This window comes from Capra hircus, chromosome 12 (assembly GCF_001704415.2).
Source record: "Capra hircus breed San Clemente chromosome 12, ASM170441v1, whole genome shotgun sequence".
Classification (NCBI taxonomy): Eukaryota; Metazoa; Chordata; class Mammalia; order Artiodactyla; family Bovidae; genus Capra; species Capra hircus.
This window is the reverse complement of record NC_030819.1, coordinates 10,141,349-10,156,725: the sequence shown is the minus strand read 5'-3', so window position 1 is coordinate 10,156,725 and position 15,377 is coordinate 10,141,349. Positions and strand designations below refer to the sequence as shown.

The 15,377-nt window shown below is 42.6% G+C and overlaps 1 protein-coding gene across 1 annotated transcript in view; it reads left to right on the top strand.

The window, feature by feature from the left end:
* Window positions 1–15,377, top strand: part of UBAC2 (UBA domain containing 2) — a 171,732-nt gene that overhangs the window by 69,147 nt on the left and 87,208 nt on the right. The window lies entirely within an intron of this gene.

Below are 15,377 nucleotides of genomic sequence, written 5' to 3'. Positions count from 1 at the left end.
GGCACACAGGCTCAATAGTTTCGGCTCGTGGGCTCAATAGTTGTGGCTGGTGGGCGTGATTGCTCTGGAGCCTTTGGAATCTTCCCAGACCAGGGATCAAACCCATGTCCCTTGCCTTGGCAGGCAGATTCTTACCCACTACACCACCAGGCAAGTCCCCAGAATAGCTTTTTATGAAACAAAGGTCGCGATTGTTTATGTGGCCACGCTGAGTCTTAGTTGCTTCACGTTGCGGCCAGCAGACACTCCAGCTGTGGCATGTGGCCTCTGGAACTGCGCTGTGCGGGCTCCGAGGTGTGGATCTTAAGGTTCCTTGAGCAGGGATCGAACCTGCATCCTCTGCAGTGCAAGGCGGATTCTTAAGCACTGGACCACCAGGGGCATCCCAGAATAGCTCTTATCTTAACCCCAAAGTTCTCAGTTTAGTGTCCAGGTGTCTAATGCTGTGTGTCTGACGTCACCCATCAAGAGTCAGCACACACCATGCTCGTCTCAGGCGGTCTGCACACGCACCGGGGTCATTTTAATCCTCTGTACAGTGGGAACTGTCATCTCCTCTGAGGAAGCCGGCTCAGAAGCCTTGAGCAGCATTTTCTGTGAAGTGGAAAAAGAAAAGTCATGATGATGTTAAAAGATGCGTAAGGAGAGGAAGTGGCTTCTGTTACTTCACTTGTGTGCTTGACGCTGTCTTAAGGGATGCCTAGAAAATGAGATTGCTACTCAGTGTAATTAAGGTGTTAGTAATGTTTGAAGCCCAGTGTCTTTTGAATCGAAAAAGCAACGTCAATAGTGAGTCTCTTACCCCCCGAGGTGGCTGGTTAATTGTGAGAGGAGACTCAGGTTTTTTACACTGCAGAGATTTCATTGGGAGTTTCAGTGGCCTGAGCATCTTCCCAAGGAGTAGATTTAGTGTATCTTGTTTGAAAGACTCTGTAAGCTATCATCAGAGGTTATATGAAGCCACCCCATCGGTAATTTTATACCTGAATGTGAAGGGCAGTGATACTGTCAACCCAAACCAGAGTGTTCTCAGCCTCGGCTAGCACTTTTGGTCACATAGGTCTTTGCTGTTGGGGGGCTGTCCTGTGCATCACAGACTGTTGAGTAACACTCCTGGCCTCTGCCCTCAGATGTCTGTAGCACCTCCCACCTCCCAGTCCTGATAACTAGAAACGTCTCCAGATAGTGCCAGATGACGTTGAGGGCCGCAGAATTACCCCTGATGGCAGACCACTGACCTGAACTGAGCTTTTACGGAGCCTTTTACCTGTTTTGACATGCACGGTGCTGGGTGGTAAATAGAACCCTGAAAAGAGTTGGCCCACACCCTGGAGGAGGCAGTGACCTATGAAGCTTGTTGAGATCTTTTGACTAGGTAGAATATTTCTAGTCGTTGACTGAAATAGCTTTGGTTGAGGCTATCAGTAAAAATTTGTTTCAAAGAAGTTTAACATCTGTTTTCATTTCTGCTTTTGTCAGTTACTTTAATACTCAATTCCTTTATTTTAGCTTGTCTTCCTCTTAGGACTTAAAATATTTAAGTACATGTCAAAATTTCCAGTTTGATAGGAAATATGTTTTATTGAAACATAAATGAAGATGTTAAGAACTTTAGGCTAGGATGGCGAAAAGTTTAATGTTGTTAATCAGGCTAGATGATAGCAGAGTCAGTAATACTGAAGGGAACTCAGTCTGGTTCTATTCAAGATTCACTTCCTGTTCTTGTTTATCATTGGAAAGCTGTACTTTACGAAGATTTTAGATTCAGATCATTGTATTATTCTAAGAAAATAATTTAAAAATGCTCGCCACGTCTTGGTAACCATGGCAAGATATGTGACACACAAAAATAATCTCATAGCTATCTCAGGGTTGAGTATTTTTTTTTTTTTTGGTATATGGTATACCTTGAGTTCGAAAATATCTGATTTGCTTCTGTTATCTGAGGTCAAAGGGAAAAACAGCTTTCTGAATTACAAGATGCAGGCATGCCTGTTGGTTGAAGTAATAGAATCAACACTGGTTTATTTAGTAGAAAGAGGGTTTATTATTAAAGTAGTTCAGAGACTACTTGGGGGAGGGCAAAAATCCAGTCTTGGATGCAATGAAACCATAGTCAATACTTAAATTTATCCCTTCCCACTGAGGGAAGATTGTTTGCCTGCTTAATGTTTTATATTGACTTGTGAAACATGAGATTCCTGAGGGTAACTTGGTCTGTATTGTTTTCAGTTCTTGCATCCTGGTGCCACAGACAGTAAGAGGCCCTTAATAGATACTTTTTGTACAAATATTAGATAAAGCATGTGTTCATTAGTATCAGCAACAACATGGAGAGAAAGTACAATAGTGTTGAAATGTTAATATACATTCTATCGGGATTTTTTTGGCAGCAAAATAAGCTCTTTTTCTTTAGTAATTTTGACCAATAAATATTAAATGACTATTTTATACCATAGAGCCCTGTTTTACATATGTTCCTTTTAAATGAACACCCATGGCAGTCTTGCAAGAATAGTAGATATTGATACGGTTGCATCCTTCATGAGAAAGTGGAGGGTCTGAGAATTGATTTAATCAGGCTCACAGCTATTTAAGTGACAGAACCTAGACTGAAATTCATGCCTGTCTGACTCGACACAAACATGTCCCTCTGTGCAACAGAGCCTTAATACCACTTTCCTTTTTTTTTTTTTTAGGTTAAAAAAATCCAATTAATGGTCATTCTTTTAGAAAGTAATTTGAGTGTATAAATTTATCAAACTGAAACTTCCTATTTGGATTTCAGCTACGGTGTTGCAAATGTTTATAAAAGTAAATGTTAGTCTCTAAAGACAACTTTTATGATTACATTCAAGTTTTGCTGCTAAAAGAGAAGTACAAAAATAATCCGTCATGGAATGCTGTGTGAAAAAGCTCCAACTGTGCAATACTCCAGTTATGTAGCTTTTAAGTTTCATTTTAAGTTGTCGTCGTCGTTGTTCAGTTGCTAAGTCGTGTCCGACTCTGCGACCGCATGGGTTGCAGCACGCCAGGCTTCTCCGTCCTCCACCATCCCTTGAAGTTTGCTCCTCCTCATGTCCATTGAGTCAGTGGACCATCCAACCATCTCATTCTCTGTCATCTCCTTCTTCTCCTGCCCTCAATCTTTCCCAGCATCAGGGGCTTTTCCAGTGAGTTGGCTCTTCACATTAGGTTGCTGAAGTATTGGAGCTTCAGCTTCAGCCTCATTCCTTCCAGTGAATATTCATGGCTGATTTCCTTTAGGATTGACTGGTTTGATCTCTTTGCTGTCCAAGGGACTGTCTAGAGTTCTCTAGCACCATACTTTGAAAGCATCAGTTCTTTGGCACTCAGCCTTCTTTATGGTCCAACTCTCACATCCATCCGTGACTACTAGGAAAAACCATAGCTTTGACTATATGGACCTTTGTCAGCAAAATGATGTCTCTGCTTTTTAAGGCATTGTCTAGGTTTGTTATAGCTTTCCTTCCAAGGAGCAGGCATCTTTTAATTTCATGGCTGCAGTCACCATCTACAGTGATTTTGAAGCCAAGAAAATAAAATCTGTCACTGCTTCCAATTTTCCCCTTCTATTTGCCATGAAGTGATGGGACCAGATGCCATGATCTTAGTTTTTTGGATGTTGAGTTTTAAGCCATCTCTTTCACTCTCCTCTTTCATCCTCAAGAGGCTCTTTAGTTCCTCTTCACTTTCTGCCATTAGAGTGGTATCATCTGCTTATCTGAGGTTGTTAATATTGCTCCCAGCAATCTTGATTCCAGCTTGTGATTCATCATTTTAATTTAACAGACAGGAAAAAAATAAAAACCAAACTATGCTGTTTCTCTTCAGAGCTCCCTAATGCTGCCACTGTTTTATACTTTTTAAAAAAAATTCTGAAGTAATTCAGGCCTTATAGGAAGGTTACAAGAATAAGACCCTAAACCCAGATGCCCTAATTGTTAATGTTTTTTATGTTTGTTTTGTCATTTTCCCTCTCTCTCTATATATAGGGGTTTTTTTTTTCCCTGAATCATCTGAGAGCAAGTTGTCGATATAATGCCCCTTTATCCCTGAATACCTCAGTATATATTATCATAAAATTAGCAATTGGAGAGTTTTATAATAAAAAAGAAAACAAAAAGGATGGGCATGGGACATCTTGGAATTACATCTTGTGTTTAATTGTTATGTCCCTTTCCTCTTTTATCTGGGACAGTCTTCATTCTTTCTTTATCTCTTGTGATCTTGACATTTTGAAGAGTATAAGCTAGTTACTTTATAAAAGGTGGTACTGATTTTAATAATGTAGTAAAATTAAAGTTTTTGAAGGAAGCGTTAGATGAAAATAATTTGTGCTTCCGTGTTTCTCTTGGTATAATCTGTTAGAGCTTTTTACTTTGAAGAATTTCAATTACAGAAGCAGAGAGAATAATAAAATGAGCCCTGTGCTTAGTTGCTTGGTCATGTCTGACTCTTTTTGCTCTCATGGACTGTCATCCTCCAGGCTCCTCTGTCCATGGGGATTCTCTAGGCAAGAATACTGGAGTGGGTTGCCATGCCCTCCTTCAGGGAATCTTCCCAACCCAGGGAATCTTCCCAACCCAGGGATTGAACCCAGGTCTCCCACATTGCAGGCGGATTCTTTACTGTCTGAGCCACCAGGGAAGCTCCTCCAGGGGATCTTCCCAACCCAGGGATATTTCCCACATTGCAGGCAAATTCTTTATCATCTGAGCCACCAGGGAACCCAAAATGAGCCCTAGAACCTAGAAATAATAATTAACATTTTTGCCTGCCTTCTCTATTCTTTTTCTAGTCCCCTAAAAACTAAATACTTTCAGACATTTTGTAGCAGTTTTTGGACATCGTAGTCAAGTGGAAGTTGCTTAGTTGTGCTCTTTGACCCGATGGGCTGTAGCCTGCCAGGCTCTTCTGTCCATGGAATTTTCCAATCAAGAATACTGGAGTGAGTTGCTATTCTGTTCTCTAGGGGATCTTCCTGACCCAGAGATTGAACCCAGGTCTCCTGCATTGCAGGCAGATTCTTTACCATCTGAACCACAAGGGTATATTCCATATTTAAGGAAGGTCTAAAAAATAGTGGCATTTGCTTATAGAAACATATTACTTTAACCTAGCAAAATTATTTATAATTCCTTAATATACCAAAACTATATTCAGATTTCTCCTATATTCATTTTTTCTCTTTGAAAAAGCCCTTTACATTTGGTTTTGCATTGGTTATGGTATCTCTTAACTTTCTCTTTTTTTAAGTAGACACTCCTTCCCATTTGGTGGAAAGCTTTAATATTTGTTGTGGTATAGTGACTATGCCTGGATCGTCTTGCTCTTTATCTTTTCCAGGGTCCTTTTAGTGTGTATCCACAGAAAACAGAGGTTGGAAAGCTTAATGGTGTCTTTCTCACACTCCCTTGCATCCAGAGTTCTGCCGATGATTTAGGGTCTTGTGCGGTGCTTGAATTCAGTGTGAGCTGAGGCAGTAGCATTTGAGATGCCTGTTTTGGTGGTCCATTTCCACAGACCCCACAGGGCCCTGGAGGTTACAGTTCAGACTACTTCCTGCTTCCTAGACTCTGTTGAAATTATGTAATGACTTCCTGATTCCCAGCATCCTGACTCTGGCAGAGGAAGCCATGTTCATGGTAGACCAGTCCTTATGTGTTGCTTCAGAGTCTGTTCCTGGACACCAAGCCTGGATCTGCCCTTCTGGCCCTTTAAAAAATTTTACAAACGCCTAGTTCTGTATGCTGAATCTTCTCTTGCCCAAAACAGCTTGAGAGGTTTCTATTATCTGTAGGTGAACCTTGGCTGGCAGTATTGGTAATCAGAAGAACGTAAGTTTTATCTTTGACTTCAAATGTACATGTCCAGAGCAACATACCCATATCTGAAGCATTCAGATTTGAACTGGAATGTGGTTTAAGGGAAAGGAAGCAGCTTTTTGCCCGTGTGTGTGTGTGTGTGTGTGTGTGTGTGTGTGTGTGTGTGTGTGTGTGTGTGTATGAAAGCCCGACAGTCTTTTCATGCAGGTATCTGGTATAACCTGTAATCTGCTGGTGACTTTGTCACAAAAAGCCGTTTCTTACTAGGACCTCTTATAGGTCCTTGAGACTACCCTTCCCTGCACTCTTGAGATATGAACATGGCCCCATATGTCTCATTCCTGTCTTCCCACGTGACTTGGATTGTGCGGCTCAATGGTGAGAGATGGGGACCAGTAGCCGTGGGACCACCACCTGCCTCTCCCACTCATCCTTGAATTTCTGCCTCCAGTGGCCCTGATGTCCCAGCTGTATGGGAAATATACTGGAGACTATACTTAACAATTTAAAAAATTTATGACAGAAAATTTCAAAGATACGGGAATGCAGAGAGAACACTATAATGAAAGACCACCGTGTACCTATCGCCTTATCAGCATTTTGTCAAACACCAGAGTTCAAATAGTTTTACATTTGGGTCTCTTATGAGACACTTCTTTCTTTCTCTCTTCTATTTTACTCTTGCTTCCTCAATTCTTCATGGCCAAGACCTACAGTATTTCTCAGCCCTGCCCCTGCCTTCAGTTGACCAGCCCCTCCCCAGGTCTCTCCCCTAGGGATCTCATCCTCCTCCCAGAGTCTCCCTTCCTTGGGTCTCTGGGGACCTGAACATGTGGGTGCAGGCACCATCCATGCCCAGTCTCAGGTCGAGCTCTTTCCAGATTGTTGGAACTCACACGAGGGACTGTGTTGAATTATAATATATGATAGACCAGTAAGGTAGTTTGTGTTGATTTTTTAAAACCCTGATACAGGCAATGACCCCATATATTTTTACTATATATTTTAAAAAGCAGATATTTCACTCCAGGACTTAAGGGGAAAATTGTGGAACTCAAACAGTGAGAACACATCAAAATGTTACTTTTTTTAGAGTAGGATTAAAACCTTTTTCAGCCTCTGTGTAGTTTCATTTTGACGCATTTTTTTTCTTCTCAAAACCTGCATGGGAAAAGTCGTTCTTACAAGATATGAAAACCAGAAATAAATGTTCTCACACTCTGAAAAAACTGTTACAAGCCAATCAAAAGTTACCTGAATTCTTGGTTCAGACCCATTGTAGTAGGTACCATGCAAGACAGAAGGGTTCCTGCCCAGACGTGGCTGGCAGTTTACTCAAATAGACAAGGCATCCAACTACCACTGTCAACAATGAGGAGCAACATAGTAAGTGTGCAAATAAAGAGAAAGCGAAAGTCTTTACAATTTGGGGGGCAGATAAGCTATTGAAAAATAATAAAATAAAATAAAATAACATCTGGACCTGCATTATCAGGGACAGATTAAATGAGCATAATCGTCTGTTGCCTCTGTGTATGTGGAAGAAGAGGAAAGCTAGTGGAATGCCTCTTATACTCTCATCAGAAAACTTGTTGTTTATTTGGAAAAGAAGTCTTGATTTATTTAAATGTCATTACAGTTTCCAATTTAAAATATTTTCCAGGATTAGTATTTCAGTACCATAACGTATTACTTATCTGTTGCTGCCTAACAAACTACTACACACAAGAATAAAACCTCTCCTCCATCATACTTGAATAATCATAATAAGGGGATTCTGAGGAGGCTTTAGGGGTAAAGAGCTCACCTGCCAGTGCAGGAGATGTAAGAGATTCGGGTTCATTCCCTGGGTTGGGAAGATCCCCTGGAGGAGGGCGTGGCCACCCACTCCAGTATTCTTGCCTGGAGAATCCCATGGACAGAGGAGCCTGGCAGGCTACAGTCCGTAGGGTCACACAGAGTGGCAGATGACTGAAGCAACTTAGCTCACATGCATACACAATCATAATATGGACAGAAAATGGTAAAAGCCTGACAGAAGCAGAGGAGATTAAGAAAAGGTGGTGAGAATACATAGAGGAACTATACAGAAAAGGTCTTAATGACCTTTGATCGTGATCACTTACATGGAGCCAGGCATCCTGGAGTGTGAAGTCAAGTGGGCCTTAGGAAACATTACTACAAATAAAGCTAGTGGAGGTGATGAAATTCCAGCTGAACTATTTGAAATCCTAAAAGATGATGCTGTTAAAGTGCTGCACTTAATGTGTCAGCAAATTTGGAAGATTCAGCAGTGGCCACAGGACTGGAAAAGATCAGTTTTCATTCCAGTCCCAAATAGGTCAGTGCCAAAGATTGTTCAAACTGCCGGACAGTTGTGCTCATCTCACATGCTAGTAAGGTTATGCTCAAAATCCTTCCAGCTAGGCTTCAGCAGTACATAAACTGAGAACTTACAGATGTACAGTTCAGTTCAGTTCAGTCACTTAGTCGTGTCCAACTCTTTGTGACCCCATGAACCACAGCACGCCAGGCCTCCTTGTCCATCACCAACTCCTGGAGTCCACCCAAACCCATGTCCATTGAGTCAGTGATACCATCCAACCATCTCATCCTCTGTCATCCCCTTCTCCTCCTGCCCTCAATCTTTCCCAGCATCAGGGTCTTTTCAAATGAGTCAGCTATTCGCATCAGGTGGCCAAAGTATTGAAGTTTCGGCTTCAACATCAGTCCTTCCAGTGAACAAACTGGATTTAAAAAAGGTAGAGGAACCAGAAATCAAATTGCCAACATCCATTGGATCATAGAGAAAACAAAGGAATTCCAGAAAAACATCTACTTCTGCTTCAGTGACTATGCAAAAGCCTGTGCATAGTCTGTGCAGATCACAAAAAACTGTGAAAAATTCTTAAAAGAGGTGGGCATACCAGGCTACCTTATGTGTTTCCTAAGAGACCCGTATGCAGGTCAAGAAGCAACAGTTAGAACCTTATATGAAACAACTGACTGGTTCAATATTGGGAAAGGAGTACGTCAAGGCTGTATATTTCCACCTTGCTTATTTAACTCTATGTAGAGTACATCATGTGAAATGCCAGGCTGGATGAATCACAAGCTGGAATCAAGATTGCTGGGAGAAATATCAACAACCTCAGAAATGCAGATGATACCACTCTAACAGCAGAAAGTGAAGAGGAACTAAGAGTCTCTTGATGAGGGTGAGAGAGGAGAGTGAAGAAGATGGCTTAAAACTCAGCATTCAAAAAACTAAGATCATGGCATCTGGTCCCATCACTTCATGGCAAATGAAGGAGAAAAAGTGGAAGCAGTGACAGATTTTATTTTCTTGGGCTTCAGAATCACTGCAGATGGTGACTGTAGCCATGAAATTAAAAGATGCTCGCCCCTTGGAAGGAAAGCTGTGACAAACTTAGTGTATTAAAAAACAGAGGTATCACTTTGCTGACAAAGGTCTGTACAGTCAAAGCTATGATTTTTCCAGCAGTTGTGTATGGATGTGAGAGTTGGATCATAAAAAGAGATAAGCACAGGAGAATTGACACTTTCAGATTGTGGTGCTGGAGAAGACTCTTGAGAGTCCCGTGGACAGCACAGAGGTCAAACCAGTCAATCCTAAAGGAAATCAACCCTGAATATCCATTGGAAGGACTGATGCTGAAGCTGAAGCTCCAGTACTTTGGGCCACCTGATGTGAAGAGCTGATCATTGGAAAAGACTCTGATGCTGGTAAAGATTGAAGGCAAAAGGAGAAACAGATGGCAGAGGATGAAATGGTTAGATAGCATCACTGATTCAGTGGACATGGATTTGAGCAAACTCTGGGAGATAGTGGAGGACAGGGAAGCCTGGTGTGCTACAGTCCATGGGGTTGCAAAGAGTCGGACATGACTTAGTGATTGAATAACAGCAACAATCATATAATGTCCTCAACTACCATTTGATGACCTGTAGTCAACGTGTGTGTGTGTGTGTGTGTATAGACTTGGGTTCTATCTCTGGCCTGGGGACTAAGATCCCAGATGCTGAGGGGCAACTATGCCTGTGCACCACAACTACGGAGCCTGCACTCTGCAGTTATTGGGGCCTGCGTGCCCTAGAGCCTGTGCTCCACCATAAGGGGAGCCACCGCCGCCAGAAGCTCAAGCAGTGCAACTAGAGAGTAGTCCCCATATATTTAATTTTTAAAATTTATTTAATCATTTATCGCTGCCCTGGGTCTTCATTGCTGCGTGAGGGCTTCCTCCAGTTGTGGCCAGTGGGGACTACTCTCTAGTTGCAGTGCTTGAGCTTCTGGCGGCGGTGGCTCCCCTTATGGTGGAGCACAGGCTCTAGGAGGGCATGCAGGCCTCAGTAACTGCAGAGTGCAGGCTCCGTAGTTGTGGCACACAGGCATAGTTGCCTCTCAGCATGTGGGATCTTAGTTCCCAGGACAGGAATTGAACCCAGGTCTCCTTCATTGGCAGGTGGATTCTAAACCACTGGACCACCAGGGAAATCCCAACATATATTTCTTTGAGCATTATCTCCATGCAAGGTGCTGTGCTCAAAGCCACCCAGAATAGAAGGAAAATTCAAGATCTCTGCCCTAATGGGGCTTATGTTTAAACTGAGGCCTATAAGAGTGATGCATGTGAAATAACAGACCACAGGCTGTGTGATGGTTGGCAGAGAGCATACATGTCATGTCATGCCGTTATTCCATTGATAAGATAACGGAAATCTAGAAAAGTTGAAAGACTTGACTGATATAGCTGATACACAGTCAAACCAGAACCAGGTTTCCAGGCCATTGTATTTTTTCTCTTCTTTCGTGGCAAGATAATTTTTGTCTAAAGTTGAAACTGTGTGGCATAGGATATATGAAAGCCAAATAAGCTGAGGAAACGGAAGATGGGTGGCTTTGAGTAGTCAAAGGCAAATGGAAGGAGGAGATACAGTTAGAATGTGAGTGTAAAGAATGAATGGCAGGCGCAGGAGAATCTAACCAAGAGGACCAAGTATTTGTCATATTCATGGGGTAGACCAGCTGTCTTGAGAGGTACTTGTTGAGCAATGAAGAACAGTGAGGTAGCAGACACTTGAAAGTGTAAGAGAGGAACTTGGGCTTCATGCGGTCCATGATGGGGAACTACTCTCAATCCTGGAGCGTGAAATGACATGATGAAACTGGGATTAGGGAAGATTACATCTGTTTGCCGGGAGAACCGTATAGAGGGTACATTCTTTTCTTACCCTTGGTGTATGGGTTGGCGTGTTAATTAGCCTCTGTTGTGGCCCCAAATTAACCCTGATATCTCAGTGGCTGAATATAAAGGCACCTCTTGCTTGGACTACTTTGTCAACACAGATGGATGGGGCATGGGCTGGGGAGTTCTCCATTTCCTCATTCAAGAACCCAGGCTGACAGAGGTCCCACCATCTAGAACCTTGCTGGTCCCCATGGCAGAAGAGCGGTGTGGGAGGCCCCTCACTGCCGTCCAAAGCTCCAGCCTGGAAGAGACCTACAGCATTTTTTCTGGCCAACCCATTGGCTGGAGGTAGTCACATGTGCCACAATAGGAAGTTGAGAATATCCAGTGAGCAGTAAGTGTCTCTTTCAAGGCTGTCTGAGGACCTGGCGTATCCTTCTCCTTGTTTGAAAGAGACAATGCAGTGATAACGAGTGACGGACCTTAGAGCCAGGCTGCAGAGTCAGGAGCCTGTCTCCCCTGCTTGCTAGCTGTGTGGCTTTGGGCAATTGACTGAACTTCTCTGGGGCATAATTTCCTCATCTATAAAACAGTGATAGTGATGGGACCGGGAGAAGGCAATAGCAACCCACTCCAGTATTCTTGCCTGGAGAATCCCGTGGACAGAGGAGCCTGGTGGGCTGCTGTCCATAGGGTCACAGAGTCAGAAGCAACTAAGCATGCATGCACGCATGCATTGGAGAAGGACATGGCAACCCATGCCAGTGTTCTTGCCTGGAGAATCCCAGGGACAGAGGAGCCTGGCTGGCTGCTGTCCATAGGGTCACACAGAGTCAGAGCGACTTAGCATGCATGCATGCATTGGAGAAGGAAATGGCAACCCACTCCAGTGTTCTTGCCTGGAGAATCCCAGGGACAGGGGAGCCTGGCGGGCTGCCGTCTATGGGGTCGCACAGAGTCAGACACGACAGAAGCGACATAGCAGCAGCAGCAGCAGCAGCAGTAGCAGTGGGGCCAGCCTTGAAGAATTATTGTCGGCTTGAATATATATAAAGCCGTAGAGTTTCATGCCATGTGACTGTTAGGGGTTGTTTAGCGTGGTTTTTGTTATTAATCTGCTGACTTCCAGTATAGCACCTAAAAGGAAGGCTAAAGTGTCTGGCTCCAGGTGAGGGGAGCAGTGGGCAAGATGTTGTAGTCATTTAGGTGTGTGATGCGAGCTTCCAGCCTAGGATGCTGATTTGGGGCAAAGAAAAGATGGGCAAGAGTGAGTTCTCGAGGAGAAATGAAAGGCCAAATACCATGGATGAGAGATCATGATCGGGTGTGGGACTGAGGGAATGGAGCTTGAGAAGCAGAGAAATTAGGGTGTTCCCACAGGGAAAGAAGATGAGCTGAAGGTCCGACATGGTGTTGGGACGTGTCCAAGGCCCAGGAAGCCACAGGAAGTGGAGGAATGGAGTTGTCTCTTAATGAACATAATTCTGTAGATGGTGAAAGTTGCACTACCCTGGGGCCAGAGGGTTTGGATCGAGCTCCCAGCTCCACGTCTCCATGGCCTGGCGCTCCAGTCTCCTCATCAGCAAAATAAAGTTAGGTGTGTGCTCAGTCACTCGGTCATGTTCGACTCTTTGCGACCCTGTGGACTGTAGCCCGCCAGGCTCCTCTGTCCATGGGATTTTCCAGGCAAGAACACTGGAGTGGGTAGCCATTTCCTCCTCCAAGGGATCTTCCTTACCCAGGGATTGAAACCCCCGTCTCCTGCACTGGCAGGAGGATTCTTTACCACTGAGCCACGTGGGAAGCCCCAGATACAGTTCTACCCACCCCTTAAAGTAGTGAGGCTTAAGGGAGATACTGCCTGCCAGGTACTTGAAAGCAGCATGTAGGAAATAGTCAGCAGTTGTTCCTTCTCAGCTAATTGAGCTTGCAGTTGAATAGAAATCTGAGGATCACTTTTTAAGTGACCAGTTCTTCAGGGTTTAATGTAAAGCAAACTGCCCGTGACATCAGTTCTCCTGAGTGCATCTAGTCGCCCCCAGATTCTAAAACACGGGCTGTGTTGTTGCCAGATCAGCTCTTCATTTTTTCACTGTTATCTGAATAGTCCAATGAGCAGATGTTTTTAGCTTTGCAAAGAATAACAAATTACAGTGGGCTAAGAGTGACCAAAATAGACCATTTTAAAAGTTTATTTAAGAGCCATGCTTCCTCTTTTAAGATTGTCTGGTACTTTTTAGTGATCAGTAGGAGTCACTGCCCTTGCCTCTTGAAATCTAAAGTTGTTTTCAAGCAGAACATATTTCTGTAACTAAATATGAACTGGCCTCTTGGGAAATTAGTTCTGTTCTTTAATATATCTGCTTTAAATTGCAGGGTCTTTGAGAGGCCCTGTCTTCAATTACACAATTATATATTCTCTAGCATATGTAACTTCTTTTTCATTTCCCGAAAAAATTAAGCATTTTGGGGATCTCTCAATAGGGCTTTAGTATTTTGTTAGTACAAAACAGGTGCTATTCAATTAGATGGGTATTTGAGAGGCTTCTTTGAGCCAGGCTGTGTACTGGGTGCTGTGTGTATAACCTACAACACCCTCATCCTCGGGGAACTCACAGCCGGAGCTTGTAGTCTTCCCACTCTTGGTTATTTGTCCTGTATAAGGGTTGGCTAACCTGCTGGCCTATAATTAAACCTGCCTTCTCATACTTTTTCTCTGAGTCTGTGTGATTCAGTTCTTTTTATGACTGAGACATGAAGTTAGAGTTACATTCCTGTTGCTCCCTGTCTCTTAATTAACCAGGTTCCTTTCCTGAATTTGGATTTCTTTATAAAGCGTGGGCAATACAGTCTGTTCATCCTGTTTCACAGATTGTGAAAAGGAAGACATTACCTAATTCCTGGACCAGTTGCACTCTTCATGTATACCTGATGTCATTTCTAAAATCTAACCTTTACTATTCTGTACCTTCCTGTACTGTCACTGAAGAGTCTACGTGTTTATACTGACTCAAGCTAAGTAGCTTTGAGAGTTTTTTTTTTAATTAACCAAATGATCCTTTTAGAAATAAAAATAAAATTGTGGAAGAGAAAATATGGTTAGCTGCCTTGCAGCTATCAGCTTTCTTAGATGTTTTCTTCCTACCTCCCTGTTATTATTTAAAATTGTTAATAATATATCACCTGGTCAATGTAGAAGGACTTACAGGTTGTGATTTTCAAATAATGTGTGATATATAAGGCCACCTCCTATTTTTCTGTAACAGAATACAAATATTATACATCATTGACCCTGTTTTCCAAGGTTACCTGCTCCCGAGGGAAATGCATGGGAAATAAACCCGAAGCCAACTAATAATACAAGACAGTGTGAGGGTGCTCCAAGGCCATGTAGGAACCATGGCTTCGTGAATGAAATGGGCAGTAAGGTCCTTTCAGAGGACAACAAAGAACTGAGTTTGATTAGAGTACAGACCTTTTTAAAAAAGATTAATTGGAGGTAGGTTTAAAGTTTACCGTTTTGGCAGTATGGCTCCTGATCATTGGATAAAATCGTTTATATAGACTTGTGGTATAGTGGAAGGAGGAGGCAGAAGACTGTTGTGAAAAAAGTGTGTTATTCCTTTGTCAAGTGACATAGATATTTACTGTCTTGTTTGAAGGATCTTAAGAACTGACCCTGTTAGCACAAAGAGGGCTCTCTCATCTACTACAAAGCAGCATGTTGGCTCATACACACAGTAGTCTGTGCTGGAACACAGTCATACAACTTGTAAAGATGCTCTGAAATTCAGGAAGCTTTTGTTTCTAGTTTTCATTTAGCGACTTTCACAGTGGTTTCTCTTTGGGAGTCAAACTCAAACGTCTACATAAGTGCCACCTTGCATAAAATGTAGTATTTTGCCCTTTTTCTTCTTCACCTGGAAAAGTTTATAGATGAAGGAAAAGCCCTAAGTTCCTGGCTTCTATCCATGCGGTCATCTATCTCCATAAGGTATCACAAAGACCAATGGCTGTTTTTACAATGGCTTTAAGCTATCTGTGAAATTAATACAATACAAATCTGAAAGTACACAGTAAATGGTATTGAATTGACCATTAAGATTAGTTTTCTTACAGGATAAAATCTGAAAGTGAGTAAGGAAAATCCTTTCCTTCAAAAGAAAATATTTCCAGGATATAAAGCCTAATAAAAATTTAAGTAAGATCCATCATATACCATTTCATTTCTTTAGTTGAGTTATCAAATATGGAGTCATTGCTAACATAGGTACTGTCTTGAGGTAGGTGAGGGATCCACTAAAGCATATCTGAGCTG